Below are 10,685 nucleotides of genomic sequence, written 5' to 3' on the forward strand. Positions count from 1 at the left end.
TCTTATGTACTAGAAACATGAATTTCAAGAAGTTTACTTTCGTATACAAGAACAAACGTAACAGTTTAACAAGTAGATCTGTTTTTATACCACGGTTTTGTGAGACACTAACTTCATGTACGTTCGAGTACACATTTCAAGTCCTGTATTATATACCAGAATCCCTTGGAGGGGGAGCGTGGTGTTTGTATATAGATCTATACGGGCTTGACAACCCGCGCCCTGACTGTTAGCTGCAGTCCACCGTTTGGGGTGACAAACGTCATAACATTCCAACGCCTGAAGAACGTTGTGTATAGGCATTCCGAGTCAATAGTATGGTTATAAAACTCACAAGGGGTATTAAAAATGCATTGATTTACAAGGTTTTCAAACTCATTGGTTATTTTACACTTACACACATTTTAGAAACAAACATTGGTCTTGAGTGAAGGCTACTATTATACTAGTAGAAAATATAGGATTTTCTAAACACAAACAAACAAAGACAAAACATTTCATTTCAAACAAACATTGGTCTTGAGTGAAGGCTACTATTATACTAGTAGAAAATATAGGATTTTCTAAACACAAACAAACAAAGACAAAACATTTCATTTCATTCAAACATTGTCATTTAAATACTTATGAAACTCACTAGCTTAAATGCTGATCTACTCTTTCAAAATTTACTTGTATGTCCCAGGAAATCAGTAAATTTCAGGTATTCATTTTGCTTTTGATGAAGGGATGCTGCGGCGCCAGTTTAATCTCGTATTTTGACATCATATTGTAATTGGTTTTGAACATGTAACTCTTGACAAATGTAAACTTTCAATTATATATCTGATGGTTGTATTGCTTTCTTTACTATGTATTCATTTGTTACGTTACCACATGAAGTCATCCGCCCCTAAACGTTTCCGCCGTTCAGGTTTGGGGGTGTGACAGATTGGTATCAGAGCAATGTTTATAGTGAACTAAGTATATCGAACCACATAAGATATACAAACTATAAATGCTTAAGGGACTAATACTCTCTGACAAAACAAATTTTCTTTTTACGCTGAAGCAGCTTTGCGTTCAACTTAAATTGATAGTTCATTTAAGTGCAATTACATGCATACCACAAATTATTTTCATGTTATACAACTATACAAGTATTTAGACAAGTTGACACTACGATTGAGACTCGATATATGTAATCAGATTTTGGACAAATATAGCGTGATCAACTATATTTGCCCGAGATTGGACCAACGTATATCGAGGAATGATCGTAGTAAGCAACAAGTGAAACCTTACCAAACCATTACAAGAATCAAACACATGAATTAAAATACTATAGGAGTATTTGCAATCTAAACTAGTTTAACTTACATGTTTTGCATGTTTCAACTTTATTCCATTCTTATAACCTTATTTCTCGTACAGTCAAATGGCTGGATTTCACCACCCTGGCAACGCCTACTTTCCCAACCAAGGCAACGGAGGATGGATCGAAGATGATCCCGAAGAGGACGAGGAACCCATAGAAGTGGGTGATGACTCCGGTACCGACTTAGAGCCGGAAGTTATCGATCCACCACCCATTCAACCTCCCGTCTTCGTAAGGAACTTTCAAGGACCGACTCCCGTCTGGGGAAGTCACCTCCACCATTGGAGCCAACAGCAAAACCTACGCCCTCCCTACGGCATGTGCTGGGACTTTTATGATGTCCGTGGCGGAGGTTCAGCTGATCGAGCACTCCCGGTAATGGTGGGTAAGTTAGCCAATTAGTCCTATCAATCTGGAGTTCAAGCTAGTCGACTCCGGGATGTCAACGTGGAAGTGCAGGTTCACACTTCTGACATCCGTAGGCTGGACAAGATGCAAGACAATGCTCAACTTCAAACCGAAGCATTTCAAGCGCAAATGATTGCAGCCCTCGCTGAACTGAGGGAACAACAAGCCCCTTTTGATAGGCGTCTAATGGAGTCAAAGCAATCAGATGCGGAGTCAAGCTCCAAGCGCAACCTTCGACGCAAGTAGTGCTTGTCAAGGACTCAAATTTTGTTATAGCTTAGGACCTCGGCTAAAAGTCTTTAAATTTCTCGAACTTTGTAATCGGAGACCCTTATAGGGGTCAAATTTTCATGATCGTTGTAACAACTTTTATATTAATATAAGTGGCACTATTTCTACTATGTTGAGTATTCGTTCAAACCTTGAATGGTCTTTGGAAAGCCAAATACTTGTTTCATACCTTCAGTCTTACAAATAACTTTCATTCTTCTATTTTAAGACTCATACTATCATCTGTTGTTGAACTATGGCGATTTAGTTCATGAGACACATACATTTTCTATTTTAAGAAATTCTTATCCTTGTCTTTTCAACCTATAGTTGAAGGATGCCTCCGCGTAGGAATCCAAGGCGAAACAACGGTGAGGAAACACCTGTACCACCACCTCCTCCACCTCAATTTGATGCTGTTATGTTTCAAGCAGCAGTCACCGCAGCGGTGGTAGCTGCCATGTCACAGATCAATCACTCGAGTACTAATGGCTCGGGATCTGGCACACGCCTGTCCAACCATGGCGAGAGTCATGGACCACCTCGAGAATGCACCTATAAGGACTTCACTAATGCCAAGCCCCGGATGTTTTATGGAACTGGTGGTGTAATGGCCCTGAGGCAGTGGATTGAAAGGACGGAGGCAGTCTTTGAAATCTGCTCCTGTCCCGAGCACAGCAAAGTCAAATTTGCAACTTTCACTGTGACAACCCGAAATTTCCATTGTACGAACATCATCTATTCAATAGAAGCTAGTTCAGTTTCAGTGATTTTCAAGCTTTTCCGAACGAGTTTGTGTACATTAGGGTTTATGTTTTAGATGATATCAGGAGAGTGGATACTCCTGGTTTTGTGAAACTTGGGCATTTCAAGTTTCATAATGTTACAGTCTAATATCAGGAATGAAAATATTTTCTGCCAAAATATTCCAGGACTATAAATAGTTTTCTGAATTAAATTAATTCATTATTCACAATTCCAAATAGAGAAAAGCCATATTCTCTCTGACGGATCTTCGGGTTTTCATCCCAGATTGTGAGTCTACTTTGCTAAATGTGTTTCAATACTTGTTTAATGCTTATTAACAACAATAACATGTTTAGATTACCAGATCCGGGAGTTTACCGCCCAAGAACGTTCTTGGGGAGTAAACTCCAAAATGGAACATTATGGCTTCCTAGTCCCGATTCCTTGTTAGACAACTTGTTTAGGAGTTAGGATATGATCTTTATAGGCCTAAATGCATCCAAGAAACACAAGTTCTAGGAGTTTACGGCCAAGGAACTCCCTTGGGCCGTAAACCCCTTTTCAAGGGCTTAAGTGCCCTAAAACTCCCCCTAATGGTTAAGGACCTTTACCCTAAATTGCTTGTGCTTATTTTAGGCATCAAAAGACATCAAAATCATAAGTTTCTAGGAGTTTACGGCCAAGAACTCCTCTTGGGCCGTAAACCCCTTTTTGTGGGACAAAAATCATTCCAAGCAACCCTTAAGCCTTTAGACAATTTTCCTTGAACCTTTGGGACTAGAATGGGGAGTAGAACACAAATTAACCACTCCTTGAAAGGAGTTTACGGCCAAGGAACATGACTTGGGCCGTAAACTCCAAGTGAAGGCACCAAAGTGTGCCTCTTGTCCCCATTAACCTTAGATAAATTCATGAAAGCAATCCTTGTTGTTTAAGAGCCTCAAAACAATTAAAAACCTAGAGTTTACGGCCGTAAACTCTAGGGTGAAGGGACTACAAGTCAAATACTTATAAGTTATTACTTCAATCACTTTATGGGGGGGGGGGGTGGGGGAATACAAGTCAAATACTTATAAGTTATTACTTCAATCACAGGTGATTGTGTTTAATCACATGTGATTAATAACTAGGAAAACAACGATTTTTACCACTGTTCAAACTGTTTATCAAAATGCTCTACTTTGAAATGTTTTACAAACTGTTTTACTATCCAAACTTACTTATAGACTGTGATTTAAACAAATGCTTCTTATACTTAAACTGTTTTATTAACTTATGCCTTCAAATTGTTTTATAGATCGACATCAAGTCGATCTCCTCTTGAAATCATATTTATGCTTTATATATACAATTGCATGCCCGTATATGTATAGATATATAAATAATGTTCAAAAGGCTTAGGAAGGCCATCCGCCCTATTTCCTTTTCCTCGATTTGGATGTGGTCTGGTGGGATTTCGAGTGACCATCCGAAGGTCGTTTCCATATTACTTATATATCATATATACATGTATAGACATAAAAGTACTTCCATATTCATACTCATCAGTACATCATTAGTTGGTTACCATCGGGGTAACGCAGGATCATACATATACAGATATACTAGAAACAATACATATACAGATATACTAGAACCAATACATATACAGATATACTAGAACCAATACATATACAGATATACTAGAACCAATACATATACAGATATACTAGAAACAATACATATACAGATATACGAGAAACAATACATATACAGATATACGAGAAACAATACATATACATAAATACGTAATATTTGTGATCCACTGTATCGGGCATGCCTTAAATGTCATGGCCCGAGTTGTAGCCAGAATTCTCTTGGAGGGAGAGCGTGAGTTTGCGTATAGATCTATACTGGATTGACTATCCTACACCTTGCTGCTAGCTACAGCCGGACCTGCAGGTCTGCGGGTGCCAAACGTCATTCCTTTTATTACGACCATTCATTATGTCGTTGTTACCAGTCGATAGCATGGTGCAATTTATCACATTATGCCTTAATATAAATCCGGTTTAAGGTAGTAGTATTTAGTACAGCAGTAGTCTTATTATACAAAGCTACAGTACTACAATGATTTACCCATTACATATGATGGGATTAAAACAATTTTTAATCTATGAAGATCGATTAGATCTTGAACAAGTAAACAAACACGAAACAGTAAAAACGCAATAATAAGAACAAACAGCTTGAATCAAACGTGTCGAATGATTAAATGAAATCCTTAGAAGAGCTCGATTAAGAACATCAACTGTAAAGGATTAGAAGATTACAAGAACGATTACAGAAAAATATTATACTCTTGATCAATCGCTGTATCGATAATCTCTCTAGAATCTTAACCTAATATGCATGCAAGCATTAAACTTATATACAATACATAAAAGGCTCTCGGTTGGACAGGCCCAAACCGGAGAATACAAGGCTAATCTACGAGCCCAAAAGACGCAACATAAAAACTATCTACAGCCCAACAATCTCCCCCTTTGCGTCAATTTGGAGCGAGACCTTCACTTCTTGCTTGGGCCGGCGGCTGAAGCTGGTACCTTCTTCTTTACGGTGTTAAACAGACATTTGGTTATGGAAAGGATGGTCTGTCTAAACCGAACGTACCAATTGATCATATCATTGAAGTACTTGATATCATCAGCCGAATTGTCTTTACACTGCTTGATGATGAATAAGATGTGCTCCAAGCAAGTTGTAGTGTAAAGATGTTTGTCAGCTAAAGCGAAGAGACATTTCTGTCCTTCGGCTCTAGTGAACATCACAGAGTTTTGCCTCGGATCTATCTTGCCCATTTGCATTTGATTTAGATCACTGGCCGATCCCACAGGTTTGACTTTCGGTTTCTTCTTAAAAACTGTGGCAACCTCCTGATCCATTAGGGCCACCTCCATGATATATCATGCCAGCATCCTTTTGACATGGTCTATGATGGGACCAAATTCTGATTCATTAGTCAGCAGGATATTGTACAAGACTATCCAATCATGAGGGTTCAGATTGGGCAGATCCGCCAAGGAGATGATGTGGGTAGTTCTTGCAGATCCTCGGATGAGCTTGAACTTAACGTTTGTGAATCTCCCCACGGCATAAGGCTTCATCACCCGAACACTGACGATCTTCTGGGCGCTCCATGTAAGGTATTGAGGGCGAGCGGCCTCTAGGTAGAAGTCAATGAGCTCCCTGTCAAGCTCATCGTTCGGATGCGGGACTTCGAAAATGTTAGAGAAGGCGTGGAAGATGAACGCCTTTCGAGTCAGCAGCATATCAAACTGCGAATCGACCGAGTTGTTGCAGTCGAATGATATCACCGGCTCGAGCCATAGTATGCTTGGAGTCTCTATGGCCTCTTTTATCATGCGATCCCTGGTCCAGGCAGGGAAGAGCAGCTTTCAGCTCTCAAGGAGATCGTGGGCTTCTTTTTGTTTACGTTCGGCTTCTTCAGCCTCACGTGCCACACGACTGACATCGTCATCAGCATTGCGACTGTTCTTTCTTTTTAACATGTCCGCAATCGTCTCCTTGTCTTCATCTTCATCTTCATCTCCTTCCTCTGCAATGTTTTTGCCCTTGTTCTTCACACCCGAACCCGAGGCATGATCAGTTGGGGTTGGTTCGGTTGTGTGAGTCGCTTTTGAGGAAGGAGGGGGTTTCGATCCTTTCTTCTCATCTCCCCCTTGTTTCGGAATGGACACGAAACTGGGTAGGCCTTCAATTTTACTCAAGAGGTCCATGGCCGGAGAGAGTTTCTCAGCGAGGGTACGCCTCACTGAGTGATTAAGGATGGGGTCGTGTGCTTCCAGGATGTTTGAGAGAGCGGCGTGGACATCCGAAACACACGTCTTTATGACCTCCCTCTCGGATCGAAGAGCTTCCAGTTGTTGCTGGGAGTTGGAAAGTTGGGTGCTCTTGACCTTAAGGGCGGTAGTCTTACTCGCCAGGACGTCCATCAGTGAATTTTCAGCCGCAAGATCCTCTTGTAGCTTTGCCAAGCGGGCATCGATGGAGGCACGAAGTGCCGAGTTGTCGTCGCTAAGATTCTGTCTGAGGGTAGCGAACGAGGATAACTCCGTCTTTACAAACTGGGCCAATTGATGAACAACTGGTTCCAGAGTTGTTTTCGTGGCTTCGGCACTTTCCTGCATAGACTGCAGCAGGATTGAAGCGTCATTGAATAGTTTATCGACTTTTTCGGTCGCTGCCTCACAGGCTCGGGTGGAGGCGTCTATCGCAGCAGTTGCTGAGGCCATTGAATCATGTTGAGCCCGGGAGAAGGCGTCAACGATCTTCTGAAGGGCAGCTTCAGACAAAGATGACTGCTGGTTTGAAGAGGATGCGAGAAGTTGATCAACCTTCTCGTTAAGTTCACGAAGATGCTTTCGTGTCACAGGAGCATCATCCTCCTCATCACTTTGAACTTGAAACGGACTATAGTAGACTGAATCAAAGTTCATGTGATCGCCACCGAGGTATTGATCCCCGCCATCGGAGGCGTCTTCTGGAGATGGATGTGGTGGTGAAGCTGGGGGTGTAATGGGTTTTGTTGGTTCTGGTTGAGTGGGTGGGGGGTTTGTTTCGGGTGGTGGTTGTGTTTGGGTTTGAGGAGGTTCGGTTACTGTAGGGGTTTCGGTAACAGGTGGTGTTTCGGTTGATGTGGTGAATATGGGTGGAGGTATAGGGATAGAGGTTGGGGGAATTGTGGGGTTTATGGTGGGAATGGAAATAGGGATTGTGGGTGGAGGGGAAGGAACTGGGGATTGATGAAGTTCCATCTCCGGGGTTGGTGAGCGAGGGGGTGTGTTACCTCGCTGAGGAGATTCGTCTCCTTGGGATCCCTCAGAGTCCGAACTCCCACCTTCGGATTCACTTGAGGAGGAGGGAATGACGAGCTTTCGCTTTTGTTGGGTCTTCCTCCTTTTCGGTTGTGGGGATGAAGCAGCCTTCGGTTGTTTGCGCTTTTTGGGAGAAGGTTTTGGGGCTTTGGATGGTTTCTTCCCCTTGTCTGCCTTCTTACCCCTGGCCACCGGTTTGTCGGCATCATGAATCGAGTGCAGCATGTCCGGTGTCAGTTCCCTCGGACCAGATGGCCCTAACTCCTTGATCGCCTTGATCATACTGCTGTCTGAAGGCACACTTCCATACATAGTCTCCGGGATGGAGCCAATGAAGGAGAATTTTGATGCATCCGAGACGATGATCTTCTTGGTATGGAACGTACCAATAGAAGACATCGATGCACCATCAGCAGTTGGGACATCAAACCTGTCCATAGCCCATCTTGTGATCAAGATCCAGAACCGGGCCAGCGAAACCTCAGAGTGTCGAGAAGTAGAAGAGAGGCTCTGAAGCAGCTGTTGCCAGAGGACAAACCCATAATCCAGGTTTATCCCGTTGTACACTCCGTACATGATAGAAAGAAAAAGACGACTTGCACCGTCAGATCCTGAGCTCCTCTCTGACAGTCCCTTGAAGAGAACTGTAAATAACCCATTCCACTGGGGCGGTAGGCATGACTTCTTGAACCTGGCGACGGAGGTGAGAACTTCCGTGTAGCCCATGTTGTAGAACATGCTGTAGAACATTCCAACCGGAATCGTCTCCGGGTTAACTCGCGATGAGTCAGTGGCAAACCCTAACAACGTGCAGAAACGGGGGCGAGAAATGGAAGTCTTGTGATCTCCCACTTCAAAGAATACCCGGTCGACGCCCTTGTCGTAGTAGGCCGTCGCATAGACCTGAGATAGAGCCACCAGTGGCACCGTTTCAATTCTGGACAATGCCGGAGCAAGCTGGGAGTCCTTGAGGCATTCGATAACCGGCGACATGTAGGGATCATAGGCCAGTGGGTTCAGATCAATGACGAGGCATTGTTGAGGTCTGATGGGAAGAATCTGAGAAGTGGCATGAACAGATGAAGATTCAGCCATTGTTGCAGGTGTGGAGAAGAAGAAGAACGGGAGAGTGTTTTGGGAGTAATTTTGCTTTGGGAATTATGGGGGTAGTAAAGAGGTAAAAGGTGGTGTAGATGGGTTTTTATAGTGGGAGAGGAGAGAGAAAAATTGTTTCAAATCTCTTATGGAAATATGAAACGGGTTTTTGAGTGACTGATTGGTGACAGTTGGGGCGTGCGATGATCACGTAGGAGAGAGAGTGTCAGAGTCCTAGGATTACGCCGCCCAATAAGCGCCGGTTCAGAGAAAGGAACCGTTTCCATTTCCACACGCGCCTATAACTCCAGAGGTGTGACGCTTCGATATTGCACACGCGTCCTCAAGTGTCAGAAAAAGCGCGGCCGTTTCAAATTCACGCGCCCTCCTTTTTACCGTCGTTTGAATTTCTATCCATTTAACTCCCGCCGAGTCAGCAACATTTTGTCTTTTCCCCTTTTTAAACAGCTGTTTTCAATTAATGACCCACGTGGCTAATTTTTGGCCACAACTTCATTAGTAATCCCTCAGTAATAAACCAGCCTGTAAAATAATTAGTAACGGAATTTTTGAAAATCTAGGATTTTCGTGCAAAGAGTGTAAAAGATAAAGAAATAAAGCAACTCTTTTTAGGATAATCTGTGATGTCAATTATGACACGAAACTGATGATCCCGGGCACGAATCTCTTCCTTCAAGATCAAGAGAGACCTCAAAGTGTTAGTGTGGAATCCCGTTGAATGACGATCAAACATTTATTAAGAAATGTTGAAAGGCTTCTTTAAATTTGGCTAATTAAGGGTAGTTTCGCTTTGATTCAACAATTCAATTCTTGATATAAGAACGAATGTGAACAAAGTACTTGTGAGACCGGTGTAGTCTGTTGACCAAGTAGGTTGGAATTGTTTGTATAGTGGCTTGGATTAATATAAAATCTCAAATGAAAATTGTAAAACTGGATTCCTTGGGAAGAAATGTTATGGTGTTTTAACAATTTCATTGGAATCACTCAAAATAAAATTTGAGATGCCATCAAGGTACATTCGTCAATTCGTTGGTGAGAACTTGATCAAATTGATTTGTCATCGTCAATTCGTTGGTGTTGAATTTTGGGTTTCACTTAGGTCGTAGTGGCACGAAACTAAGATCATAAACACAGATGTTGTGTAACCATAAACCTCAGCGGTAGTTACTGAGAGTCTCAAGGGTTACAATGATGAAACGAATGTAATGGAGAAGTTCAATGGGGAAGGTGTAAGAAAACATAGTACCTCTGCTGCGAAAATAAGGACCAAGCAGGAGACTCTTAACTCATGTGAGAAGAGTGTGAGGTAGCTCACGATTAGAATAAATGAGTTAGCCTTATTGGGAAGACAAGGTTTGTATATACCAGGTCATGAAGGCTATTATTCAAAATCTTATGAGACTTGGGACACATGCAGCAGCATGCTTCTAGGGACACTTAAGTAATTTATCAAATTTATTCCCATGAATGAACGAGCACACAAAACATTAAATAAAATATTTTTGGAGTTTTGAAATTTATAAAAAAAATTACAAAAAAATTTGAAAAACCGAACCCGAACGTTCGGTTAGTTTCGGTTCTAGAAATTTTTGGAATACCGAACCCGAACCTTCGGTTGGTTTCGGTTCCGTAAAATTTTGAAAAACCGAACCCGAACCTTCGGTTGGTTTCGATTCCACAAAATTTTTGAAAAACCGAACCCGAACCTTCGGTAGGTTTCGGTTTTGGAAAATTTTGAGAATCTAAGGAATTTAAATATACAAGTAATAAATACATTTAAGGTAAAGAAAAACGGAAAAAGAATACATGTAATATACAACACAGAAAGACTACCTTGGAAGTAATGAGCGAGTTAGATGGTTGAACCGAACCTGAACGGTCGGTTGATTTCGCTTCTTACGTTAGAG

The sequence above is a fragment of the Lactuca sativa genome, chromosome 5 (genome assembly GCF_002870075.4).
Source record: "Lactuca sativa cultivar Salinas chromosome 5, Lsat_Salinas_v11, whole genome shotgun sequence".
Taxonomy (NCBI): Eukaryota; Viridiplantae; Streptophyta; class Magnoliopsida; order Asterales; family Asteraceae; genus Lactuca; species Lactuca sativa.